The sequence below is a fragment of the Lycium ferocissimum genome, chromosome 5 (genome assembly GCF_029784015.1).
Source record: "Lycium ferocissimum isolate CSIRO_LF1 chromosome 5, AGI_CSIRO_Lferr_CH_V1, whole genome shotgun sequence".
Taxonomy (NCBI): domain Eukaryota; kingdom Viridiplantae; phylum Streptophyta; class Magnoliopsida; order Solanales; family Solanaceae; genus Lycium; species Lycium ferocissimum.
The window spans coordinates 49,914,114-49,927,752 of NC_081346.1; the positions used below are offsets into that span (position 1 = coordinate 49,914,114).

At 39.1% G+C, this 13,639-nt stretch overlaps 1 long non-coding RNA gene across 1 annotated transcript; it reads left to right on the top strand.

Moving 5' to 3' along the window:
* The first annotated feature begins 4,712 nt into the window (after positions 1-4,712).
* LOC132058405 (uncharacterized) lies at positions 4,713-7,005 on the top strand. The gene is made up of 2 exons (XR_009415297.1): positions 4,713-5,560; positions 6,689-7,005. It is a non-coding gene; the product is annotated as an uncharacterized LOC132058405 (long non-coding RNA).
* The last annotated feature ends 6,634 nt before the right edge of the window (positions 7,006-13,639 follow it).

Consider the following 13,639-nt stretch of genomic DNA (forward strand, 5'->3'; position numbering starts at 1 on the left):
ATTTTTTGTAGCCATGAGGGCTTACATATATATGTATGTATGCATGTATTTCCTTCGAGATTATTGGTGTCGGGATGAGTATAATGATTAACGAAATAGTGGTGCTCGATCAATCGACTCAGAGTACACAATGCTAGCCCCACCGTCGGGTCGTGACATCAATAATACTATCGGGGAGGGATGTCGGGGAGATGCTTGAAACGAGTTTAGGATAATCAATAACTATGGGAACAAATGCAAATTCAAGTACTATAGCTTTTGTATCATTACCGATGACAGATAGGCCAAATAGACCCTTTAGTAATTATCTTATGAGCCTTAAGATAAGAAATAACGGAAGAACTACTCGGGAAAGGTGCGACGAACCCACTTATGCGACAATCCACATTAGCATAACACGCGGACAACCCGTCCCCATAATTACATCAAATCCACCATCTCAAGTTCATACAAATCGGCCATGGTATAAAACGACCTTTAATCACGACAACGACAGTTATATACACTTTCAGGAAGCAAATAACGAGGAACACTCGAATGCGTATCAACGACAAAAGTTTCTAACAATGATTCGGGTTTCATACCCGTATCACGAGAAAATAAGGAGCCACATAGGATAGTTTGAACCGGATCAATCAATGAGTAAGCTTCATGAGAACGGATGTAAGGATACTGTAACCACGAGCGCCGAAGCACTTAGCTATCTCCCTACCGAGTCGGCCCGTAAAGTCGAGTTGTCCCTCCACCAAAGTATTAGCAACTTCCTTTCCTTTGCGCGTTGTTACGAGCATTCGATTATTATTATGAGCGGATGCGAAGGAGATGAATCATTCTTTTGTTTATTCATAGCATACCATCTCGCGTAGCCACTTTTTGCATTCCCTCTTAATGTGGCCTATAATCCCATGTGATGACAAATACGTTCTTCCCGCACAGCGGATGACTGCTTCCCTACGAAAACTTACTATTATTATTTTTCGACCTTGCACCGAGAAGGCACTAAGCTGCGTAGGAATAAACGCCGGTGGCGGGTGCGAGATACCACTTTGCTCTACCCTGCGCTTATAATTATTACAAGCGGGAAACCACCGCCGATCGAGCCTTAACGTTCGATCTCGATCCACCCTCTCTTCATTTTTAAAATCTCTTGTTGTTACGCAAATGACCGGAGATGAGAAAGTGCTAGTAGGAGACGTAGCAATAACGGCGCGTGCGGACTTGATACGTGGTACAAAATGAGTCAACTTGCTTTTCGGTCGGGAATCATGTATAAACATACTTTGACGATAGGTGAACTCCAAACTATACTCACGAACCGACTTGCTACCCTATTCTAGCTTTTCAAACTTCCTAGTCATAGCGAATCTCTCCTTATCGGACATAAACCTTTCCATGAACGCCTCTTCAAATTCGGCCCTCGGAGCTAAACGACGTCACCTCTCGGATTCCCACGTCTCAAACCATGCGTGAGCAACGTCCTTTAATAAAAAGTAAGCCTCACGGACTTCGGAATCACAGGAATCCATTGCCCTCGATGCCTTGAAGGTCTCGTCTAAAAAGTATTAGTGGGTCGTCCACTCTCGTGGCCCAAAGAACTACGGTGACTTCAAGTCGAGGAATTGCTTAAGTCTGCCTCCCCGCATGAGGGTCCGCACCTCAGCAGCTGCTGGCGAGCGCAACGATGCGATCAACATTTGAATAGTAGTTTGCATAGTACCAATCTCAGGCACACATAGCTTGTGACGAGGGCACGATGGGAAGCGAGGCGGTGCTAGGGGTGGTGCTTGATTTCCGGCATTATTTCCATTAACGACATTCGCGTCCCAATTTTGATTAGCTCTCACGGTTTATGCTCGGTTCTTAGTTCTTGGATTGCATCATAGCCATTTACGCAAGGCACGAATTAACGTAGGAATTAGAACGATCCTAAAAAAGATACGGAAGCTCTACATCCTGTCTAGAATCAAGAAAAATAGGAAACACCTATAAATGTCACGGGAGTTTCTCGATCATGCGAGTGATCGGTACAAGGAAAACCCCCTAGACATAGCTCATGAGACACGGAAACAATAATCCTAGGATGTATTTAAACCTAGTCTGCGATACCAAGCTTGTCACGCCCCAAAACCTACCATAGACGTGGCCAGGTATCCTACGTCGCGAACAACATCGGAAGAACCTAAACGATACAATAACAACAACTTGAACCCGCTAGGTTCAACATTCCATCAACATTTTATAAAATAAATGTAACAAATCACTAATATATGAATTAAATCGGCGGAAGTCTTTATAAGTTAAATAATTCAACAAAAACATAATAGTGTGCGCGAAAGAGTTAAACAACAACTCTTCTTCTACCCATATTCGAATGTATACTAAGGAGTTTCAAAGAATAAGGAATAAATGTCTAACTCATCGGGACACAGCCCAGAAACTAATATAAATAAATGGAATTAAATAAACAGGGTGTCCCACGAAGGAATGTGCGGCCTCGAAATCATGACAACGCCGTCCTTCAAACGCCGAAGTATTAAGAACACACTCTTCACCGTTCCCTAACATACCATCAAAAACAACAATGGTATGCACGAGTACTTCGTACTCGAGGTGAGTGCCTCGAGACTGACAAGTAATACGAAAATAAAGTACAATAATACATAAAGAAATTAGTCCTGAAAGCCATGTGAAATCAATGTAAGAACAGTTATTCAGTTTGTGTATCTCAATAAGAATTATCAAAACCGATTATAAGGCCTCTTGTTAAGGCACAACTTCAAATATGCCTTTCAATTGATCATAAATAACAATAACTATTCCATGAGAAAATAAAAATATAACACATGCCAATATAGGCCCAGAATCAAGCACATCGAAGGGGTGACCGTAGAGGTTCCCTTGTCCACGATGCACCATACCGAATATGAAATTCAACGAGCGGCTATCCTTCCTCCCGAATAGCTAGGCGTAATCACACTCGAGTGTGAACCGGAAGTGTAGCCCTCTTCCTCTAGAATGGTTAGGCATTATCACACTAGGATCCATAATAGCTACCCTTCCTCGAGTAAGTAGGCCAAACACAACAACAAAGTTCATAGCATAGAAATAGATTCATAATTTATCTCAAAGTAGTCACACCATCAAATAGCATTAAAGTTCATTATGCCATTATGAAAATCCATAATTTCATAGCTAATCTTTAAACGTTTCCATAACTTCAAACAAGATTCCTTTGTCTTAGTTTCTTTGTAAAGTCATCAATACCAACAATTAACCATCATCGCTGATCATTTCTTATAGAAGAAAACGATTATGATTTCATATACGTATATAGAGGATAGTACAATCAAGGTTTAATGTGGGATTGTCCCCTCACGCACACCAACTACAAGCAAGGACATGAATTAGGGTTTTGCATGAGAAGTTCACTTTTTATTCAATAAAGAACCTTTGAGAAGAAAACATATATCCATGATAAGGTTTTTAAAAGAGAGACATACCTTAGTATGTTAAACAAAGTTTAACAATTCACTTTTCTAGTGAAGAACACCCACCCTAGCTTGAATCACTTTAGGAAGAATTATATTGAAAACCACACAGGTTTTAGTCACAAGAATCATGGGTTTGATGTTAGGATTGATAATCAATTATTAAGATGTTATTACCTTAGTATTGGAGCCGTAGAGAGATATTTTCATCCTTAGGGTTTTTGAGAGTGAAAAGAATGGAAGAAAACTAAACTTTGACAATTATATAATTTTAGCCCGTCAGGCACAATCGACGGTACAAATGATGGAGCATCGAATAGATCAATAGAGCATCGATACCTCCGTCGAATGGTTTTTATGCTAGGTCAATTCTATGGTGCAAACGATGGAGCGTCGAATAGATCGACAGTACAAAGGATGACCGTCATGCCTCCTTTTCATGAAACTGCACTGAATTTTCATTTTGAACATCTCCTCTTGGGTTTTTAGCCTAAAGACATGCACGTAACCCAACATATAAGGTTCCAAAGGACTCATACAATGCTTTCACACTCTATACAGATTTACGGGATGTTACATATCCGCATTTGTTTCCACCCTTAGAAGAGGTTCAGACAGAGACACGATTGTCTTCAGGTGCGTAACGCTTTCTTTTTGTGATTTCTGGTTGTGTGAGGCAATTATTGATATTACTTGTTATGGCCCTGTGAGGTATTATATATTTTGGGTTGTTATGGTAGGTTGGTAGCGGTATAGTTACAGGGGAGACTCTGTCGAAATTTCTGTAAAACCCCAAATAATCTAACATTCGAGGGCAAATTTTTCTATGGGGGGAAGAATGTTACGCCTCTCATTTTCGTTATGTTAAGATTCGTGGTGTACTAGTTGCGTTGGTCTCGAGTACTAAGATTTGTCTATGAGCTTACAATGATGTTGAGTAGGATATTTTATGTATACAAAGATTTAAAGCTCATGGCTTATAAGTTACGAAAGGATTAGAGGTTGAACGAATCAAATTGAATTAAGTTGCAGGGTTGTGTAACTCAACGGGTAGAAGGACGGACCATCGATGTTACACCTCTCTTTTTCGTAGTAGTAAAACTTATGGTTTCCTAGCCGGGTATGCCTTTGGAATAGAGACCGAGCCCGAGTTTGGAGATAGGAAGTGCTTTACCCCGTGTACAAGAGTACTGTGTGTTACGGGTAATTCTGAGAGTTAGTTGAGCGAATCAAGTCGACGCGATCGAAACTGAACCAGAATAATATGCAGGACACCAGTCAACGTCGACGGGTCGTCGACATGTTCGACGGACCATCGACGTGCGACGTCGATGGGATTTCGCAACCATGCATTTGCAGGCGCAGGTCAACGGGCAAGTCGACAGATCGTCGACATGTCGATGGGCCGTCGACCCGCTCGTCAAACCGGACCGCTGTAGCCTTTTTGGCTTCCAAGTATAAATATGTGGGTCACGACTTCATTTCATATTTTCCTCCTTCCAAAAATTAGAAAACACTAAAATATTCTTTTCCAATATTTTTCATCATATTAGTGAAGATTTGACAAGACCCGGACCCCGTAAACCTGAGATGGTGAAGAAGAAAGGTTGCTTCTAGGGTTTCTTCAAGTTGTGGAATTTAGGGAGTTGAAGTTGAAGTGATTCTTGGGATTTTTGACCCCTCAAGGTATGTCAATGATTTCTACCTTTGTATTTAAGTTGAGTATCAAGAGTTTTAGTGTTTCTAAGTAAAGAGGGGGTAGTTGTGAAAGTGGTAAGTTGATGAAAGATAAAATGGTAACTTAGGGTTATTTTAAGAGATGGTTGGGAATGGATTTGAATATATTTTGATATATAAGTGTTGTTATTGTTGTTATGGTTGGTATTAAAGTGGATGAGAAGTTGAAGGGTTGTTAAGCTTATGGGAGAAATGTTGTCCATGATTCGTTAAGCTCTCTATACATCCAAAGGAGGTTAGCAAGTGAAGTACATAGTCTAATGACGGTCTATGTTATCTTAATTGTAGATTTACAAGTCGAGACATAGGAGTTAGACGATTTGATATACGTCAAGGTATGTTAAGGCTATCCTTTTCTTCTTTTAGCATGATCCTATGATGTGATCCAACAAGCGAGTAAGCGAGATTTCATATTACTCTACTCTTAGAAGTATTAGGAGTATTTCAGTCTTTGATGTTCATGTACTCCTTTATGATATTCCTTCTGTTCATGGGTCCAGTTTTATGTATACAGTTATTCATGCATTACATTCATTTATATGTATATATATATACGTATATATATGTATATATATGTATATATGTATATATATGTATGTATATATATGTATATATATGTATGTATAAGTATGTATATATATGTATGTATATGTATGTATATATATGTATGTATATATGTATGTGTATGTATATGTATGTATATATATGTATATATATGTATATATATGTGTATGTATATATATGTATATATATATACGTATATATATGTATATATATATATATACGTATATATATGTATATATATATATACGTATATATATGTATATATATATATATGTATATATATATATGTACATACATACATATATATATATATATATATATATATATATATATATATATATATGTATGTATGTATGTATGTATGTATGTATGTATGTATGTATGTATGTATGTATGTTGACCCGTGACCAGAAGGCGTTATATACGCATTACCACCTGATTAGCTGGTGCACTATGATGACGATATGAGAATCAGGCTACAAGTATCGCACAATGTATATGATGATAGCCGTAGAGAAGTTGATATGATATGAGAAAAGAGACAGGCATTATATATGCGCATATATCAGGCGTTATATACGCACATATATATAGATGTATGACCTTCATTGTTAGGCATGAGCATGCATATTATGCGCCCACAGAGGCATTGTTAGATATACAGATTTATGCAGATACTAGTTCATACAAGTATATGCAGTCAGTTATTTCAGCTTATGAGTTCAGATGTTATCCATGATTCTCATGTGTGTGTGTGTGTGTATGTGTATATATATATATATATATATATATATATATATATATATATATATATATATATATATCTTATATGCTTTACATGCTCGGTACATTATACGTACGACTCCCCGTTGCTCGGGGGGCTGCGTTCATGCCCGCAGGTACAGGGAGACAGACAGGTGGTCCAGCTTAGTAGGACCTCTAGATCTAGCAGTGGTCAGTACGCTCCATTCGATCCGGAGCTACAGTCAGTTTTGGTATGCCCCTTTTGAGACGTGTATGCATATGGGTATGACGGGACCCTATCCCGTCCTTTCTACAACTTTTATTACAGTAGAGGTCTGTAGACAGTTGTATGTATTCGTCAGATGATGTAGCCTTGTCGGCTTCTATTCTTTTGCGTACAGCATATGTAGCAGCCTAGTTGGCTGGCACTGTTCCTTCAGCATATTTATGTATATACAGATTGTTCAGCGTTCATGATGTTATCTAATTATGAGATCAGTTTAAGCCATTTTATGGGCCCTTGATGTTCAGAATGATTCAGATATGAGTATAGGGGTGTTTGGTCGCTAGAGGTCAGACTCCCGTCACGGCTCATCGGTTGGGTCGTGACAATCGAGCAGAACGACGGATCGTCGAGTCACCATTATCATGCCAATTTATCCTCTGACCAAGGCTGCACAACGACGGTGCAACAGGATGAACCATCAAGTGGAACGACGGTCCGCCGAGTTGACCGTCGAAGTGCAAGGCGGTGGAAAATTTTTCACCTATAAATTAAAGAGGCCATGACCTTGGGTCATTATTTATACCAAAAATCAGATTTTTCTAGATTCTTCAAGCTCTCTCTGCCATCTCTACCCATTCATAAACCTCCTAAGCTAATTCAAGTGAAAATCAAGCTTTAAAACCCTAAGCTAGTTCATGGAAGATGATGGTCCTTGGTTTTAGTTGAAGTTGTGGTGGTTTTGGTTTAAAAACAAGATTGTGTGATTTGAAATTCTTCAAGTGTAATGTATGTTCTTTCTCTTATTACTTATGTTGAGTTGATTTGGAGGTTAGTAAGTCATAACGGTGAAGAATTTATGGTAGGGAAAGTCATAAGTATTGTGTTGTGGTAGTTAACTATGAATTGAATTTGAAAGGATGTTTTGGATTGATTTAAATGTAAATTGTACATAATATCTTAATTATGAAATTTTTGACATTGTTATTGATATTTGTGTGTTGTTTGGAGGATTGGTGGAAGTCAAAGATATAAAGAAAATGCTGTCTAATTTTCGTTATGTAACGACCTGTTTAGTTGTTATAGTTTTTTGACCTGTTGGCCCTTTCCTCGAGTCTCGTTAGTATGATCTATGACTTAATGAAGTCATTGGGTTAGCTTCGGCAAGGTTTGAGTGTAAATTGAGTCGTTGCTTGAAAAGCTATTTAAGTTAGCTAATTAGAGTTGATTCCGGTCAACGTTGGGTTAGCATGACCCTGTATCAATGTTTTGGAAGTTCCAACATGTTATTATAATGATTTTGAACTTGTTCATAAGTTTTGGTGAGGTTCCAAAGAGTTTTAGATGAGTTTGGGTTTTGTCGCGCTCGTATTCAGTATTTTCGCGGGAGGTCTGTGGATAGAGACGGCGACAAATTGAGCATCTGACCTTTGTTTTGGATGAGGTTTAAACCATTAGATCCGTATCGAAATTATGAAGCTTTAGGAAAAAGAATCGTCACGTTTGGCCACTGTATGAGGGAGTTATGCCCGTTTTAGTGCGGACTGCTCCAGCTGGCCGTGCGGCAGCGACCACAGGGGCGCTATAGGGGCCTGGTGACCGCCGTAGCAGCCCAACCGGTCAGTAGGTCCATTTTCGATGTCTTTTTTCAAGTTTTTCCCATGCTAAACGCAAAAACACTTCCTTAGAATGCGAGAGGCTATTTTCCTAGGGCCAGGTGAAGTTCCTCCTTGAAGGTAAGTGCAAGCCCTTATGTCGTTCATGATCATTCCTTCTTCAAATTCCATGACAAGCTTAAGCTCCATTAATGGTGGGTGCAAGATTAAAACCCAAGAATTGATGAAACCTTCAATAGTTGGAGGGTTTGGGAGAGAGCAATGGAAAATCACTCACAAGCACTTGGGGTAAGATTCTAACCTAGTATTCATTATTTATTTGTCGATTATCATCATCTCATAGTCATCTTATACACTAATTGTGAAGAACTAATGGGTTGAGAACCCTAGGGCTAAAAATAGGAAAGATGAATTCGAATATCTTGTGATGAATAGAATTCTATGAAATTAAGATTGAAGGTTAACTAGATGATGGGTAACTTAATTATGCACTAAATTTTTCGTTTTACCCTCATGAACCCAGACTCACATTCTAGGGGTGCTTTAGACATTTTTCTAAAATTCTAGCAATACTTGTATCGTTGGACTCGTTTAGACTCATAGAGTGCTATTTTGACTATATTACATGCGAATTTTTAATAAAATTCTAGTTTTGCCCTTGTGGCTCGGGTTTAGCTATTTAGGTCCATTTTTGGGTTTTGGGTAAAACAATGGCAATATGGGTATCCTTAGATTCGTATTCTGACATAGAATTCATATTTGATAGATGTTTATCGTTTTGAGGTTCTCCAAAGAGGAAGGCAAGGCTAAGGTTTGGCGATTCGAGACTGTTGCTCGGTATTCCAGGTAGGTTATGGCTTACTTTAGTTAGACTTTGATTAGCGAAACGTATGTATTGTGTAGAATTGACGGGAGAAAGTATGATTAGGCCTTCAGACGTAGTGTTTTTGGTTGGATATTAGCTAGGTTGGTATGACTTCTAATTTTGTGGGCTTGTCGCCATTACGTTATGTACTGAAATATGAGGTGTAGTTGTATTCATACTGTGGTGATTTGGGATGGATTTCTATTAGGTTGATTGCTTTTTATGGTGGCTTGTTTCCCTATTATTGTGATTAGGCTTATTGCCTAAATTATCGTGTTGCATTCAGTTATCCCTTATTGTGACACATATTATCGGAGAAAGGAAAGATACTAAGTTTAGACCTAAATTGTGGTTTACATATTTGTGATAGTGCATAGATGAACACTTGATGTATGATTTACTATTGATGATAATGTATAGAAGAGTGTAGCTTCTTAGTTGGGAGGCGTACTTGCTACACGTGGAAGTAAAGAGGGACATAGACTATTATGTTGGTTGAGACGATTGTATGATTCATTCTATGGCTGAGTTGATCCAAGTCTTGATATGACTTGTGATTTTGTGACTTGTACCTTCACTGTTGCTTCATTGGTTTGCATTGATCTACCCCGTTTACACTCATTTATGCATTCACACACTCATGCATGATGGAAATGATTTGGAAGACTTGTGGCATGATGTCTTGTGTTTGACATTGATATTGCTAATTGTTCATAGTCCATACATACAAATGAACTGGAATACGTTGAGATCTACATTGTGATGTTAAATTAGTGAAGAAGTTAATATAATCTTCTTGTTGAACTTGTGATATTATTTGATACATGGCACTTGATGATTTGAGCGTGGATAATAAGAGGGCAGGAAATACCATTACGTACAGATATATTGAAAGGCATATATGTGACCTAGATTATGGCTCGTGGTCCGAGGTTTGTTTCGAAAATGAGGGATACATTGATGTGGCCCGCGTCCGAGGTTCTTTCCGGAGCTGAGGTTTATGCTTGGGTCTGAGGAGTTAGTCCGGAACAAGTGGTACATAGACACCACGGGTCCCCTGCAGGTCATGACTATTGAGCTATGACATCAGTAGCATATGTGTACAGTGTGTATTTGGGCAGTGCATTGCATTATATTACATAGCACATCATTATATTTTGCATTGCACATCATTACATTTTATTCTGCATTATTATATGGCTCATTTTGTTCTAATTTTTGTGTGTTTGCTAAAATGACTATTTATATGATCATTGACTGAGTTAAATTGTGGATTAGTGACTCTACCTAGGGAAGGAACTTGGACCTGTGATCATCAGGTGAGGTTATTGAAACATGACAGACTTGTGGTTAGAAGCTTCATCTTAGGTTGTGACTCTGTTATGGGTTATTCTGTGACTTGGATTTGAGTATTAAGTGCCTATCTCTCTATCTTGTTGATTTTGTACTGATACTACCTTGCTGCACCCTTTTTGAGTGCAAATTGCGTTCCAGAGATTTCCTCCAGGCTACATGTCTAGCTTGAAGCTAGTTTGCTTAATCAAATCTGAGGGTGAGCTTCTATCTATGCCATGCCACCTGAAGATCTCTCTTTCCAGATGTCTATTTTTTATTCCAGACATTCTTTGTTATTATATTTGAGATATACTTCATTCTTTAGACATTGTTAGTTAAAGTCCTTGTACGATGACTTTCAGATTTTGGGGGTGTAACTTCCGCACTTATATTATCTATTAATTATGACTTGTTTTATTTATCGATTCATTCACTTGTCTATTGACTGTTAATAAATGATTTAAGAAATTAAAGTTGGCTAATGATTAATGGGTTAACGGGTAAGGGTTCGCCTACTAGTGATAATATGGTAGGTGCCCGCACGATCGGTAATTAGGGTCGTGATAGTTGGTATCAAAGCCTTAGGTTCGTGAATCTCGTTATACAAAGGCGTGTCTTGTAGAGTCTTGCGGATTAGTAAGAAGAGCTCCGTACCTATCTACGAGAGGCTATGGGACACTTAGGAAACTTCCACTTCTTTCGTTCTATCATGCTACTTCATTCAAATTGGTATCTAGACGATTCTAATTGGTATCGGAACTTCCGTGTCTTATTCTTCCACGAATGGTGGAAATCGCTCCCCGAAAGTCTTATGCGAGCGGTGTGTGATTATTGTTTGGTTGTATTAAGTCCATTGGGGGGTGGCGTAGGAAATTAGACCTCCGTTGGGAATTTCGAGGCCACGGGTGAATTGGTATGGTGTTTTTATGTCTATGTGCATGTTTATTTATGTTTGTAAGGCATCGGATGAAATGTTGGATGATAAAGTGAAAAACTGGGAAAAATTGCGTACTCACTGCCTCAGTAGTACCGCTGTGGCGGGGGTTGTACCGCTCGGGCCTCTCGCCGTCGCGGTCATTCAGGAATCGGGGTGTCCGCTATGGCGGTCACTGGACCGCTGTAGCGAAACCACTGTAGCGGGTCCAGGCTCGCCACAGCGGAGGGACGGATCGCTATGGTCCTCTATAGCGGGCGCTTGCCACTATAGCGAGACTGCCGTAGCGGCATAATGACCACTGTAGCGGTCAACGGGAAACAGTAGGCTGTGTTTGTAATTTGAATTTATTTCTTCTGGGGGTGACTTCCCTTGCCTTATCTTATGATTATTTATTATCTTAGGCTTGAATTAATGGTGCAAATGTATAGGGACTAGTTGGAGAAGATGAGTTTCTATCTTAGCATTGAGAATTGTGTAATAGGCTTTAAATGCTAGTTTAATTGGTGAGTATTGCCAATAGTAAGATGGGATTTCACGAAGTAGTTAACCATAAGCTTGAGTCTCTAATCTAGACTAAGATTGATTAAGGATAAAAAGGGGGATCGTTCGAAACGAGAGTTAATAAATTGATGGTAGTTGAGATTTGTCTAAGAGTTGATATACGGTTGTGACTTCTCGATAAATAGTAAATTTGTCATAATGTGAGAAATATAGGGATGTTAAACAGTTCCGATAGGACGAGATGTTATGAAGAGTGTCCTAATGAATTAGTCTCGAGGAAAAAGTGTAACATGTGTTAGTGGGGTAGATAAGGTTGTTGGGCTTCACGTGGTCCTTTTATAGTATTAAGTAAGTGATAGAAATAGAAAGGTTCGGGTAAGTCCGTGATAAACTATTACTTGGCTTGAATGGTTGATAGGTAAAATGTTGACACGAAGTGTTAAACAAAGTGTGTTGAGATATGAATTCTTAGTTTACTGATATAAGAAAGATTCGTTGTTTACGTTGGTGACCATAAAGGTCTAGAGAACTTGAAATCATTAGAGGTATAAATTGGGATTAGTATGATCAAACATCGATATATTTGATAATGCATATGTGTTGTAGCAATCCCTGTGGTAGGCTCGAGTACGTGAACATAGAAATTGGGTCTTTGAGCTAAAGTTAGAAATAAGCTTTGACTGATAAGATGAATGGATAGTGGTTAGGGCGCACTTAGTGCCGTGGAGGCTTCCGTGGGGTTATGATGCGTGTCCTCTAGTTATCGTCAACCTTCGTACTCCCTTTCTTCGTTCGAGGATGAACGATGGGTAAATTGGTATCTAATGTAACGGCTCGCTTGGTCGTTATAGTGTATTGACCCGTTAGCCCTTTCCCCGAGTCCCGTTAGTATGATCTATGACTTGTTGGCTTCCGCAAGGTTTGAGTTTAAATTGAGTCATTAATTTAAAAGCTAGTTAAGTTAGCGAATTAGAGTTGACCCCGGTCAACGTCGGGTTGGGATGACCCTGTGTCAATATTTTGGAAGTTCCAACATGTTATTATGATGATTTTGAACTTGTTCACAAGTTTTGGTGAGGTTCCAAAGAGTTCAGATGAGTTTGGGTTTTGTCGCGCTCGTATTCGGTGTTTTCGCCGGAGGTCTATGGATAGCTACAGCTCTAAATTGAGTATCCGACCTTTTTTATATATATATATATATTATATATATATATATATCCGTATCAAAATTACGAAGCTATAGGAAAAGGAACCGTCACGTTTGGCCATCGTATGAGGGAGTTATGCCCGTTTTAGTGCGGACCGCTCGAATCATAAGGACGGGACGGCGCGACCCCGCCGTAGGGCGCATTAGCGCACAAAAGAGACCGCCGTAGCGGTTTGGTGGCTAGTGGCGCTCCGGTGTCCATTTTTGATGTCTTTTTTTCATGTTTTTCCCATCCTAAATGTTATATCCCGCCTTTTTGCATAATCGAAAAATTCGAAATAATTGTGAGTTATGAGAAAGAAGGCCATGTTGGAATTTTTCTTAGTATGTGTATGCCGGTTATGGAAACTTGGATGCTAGAGTGTTGGAGAAGGCCTAAGGGCAAAATTGGAATTCTGGAAATTTGTTTCGGAAATTATAAA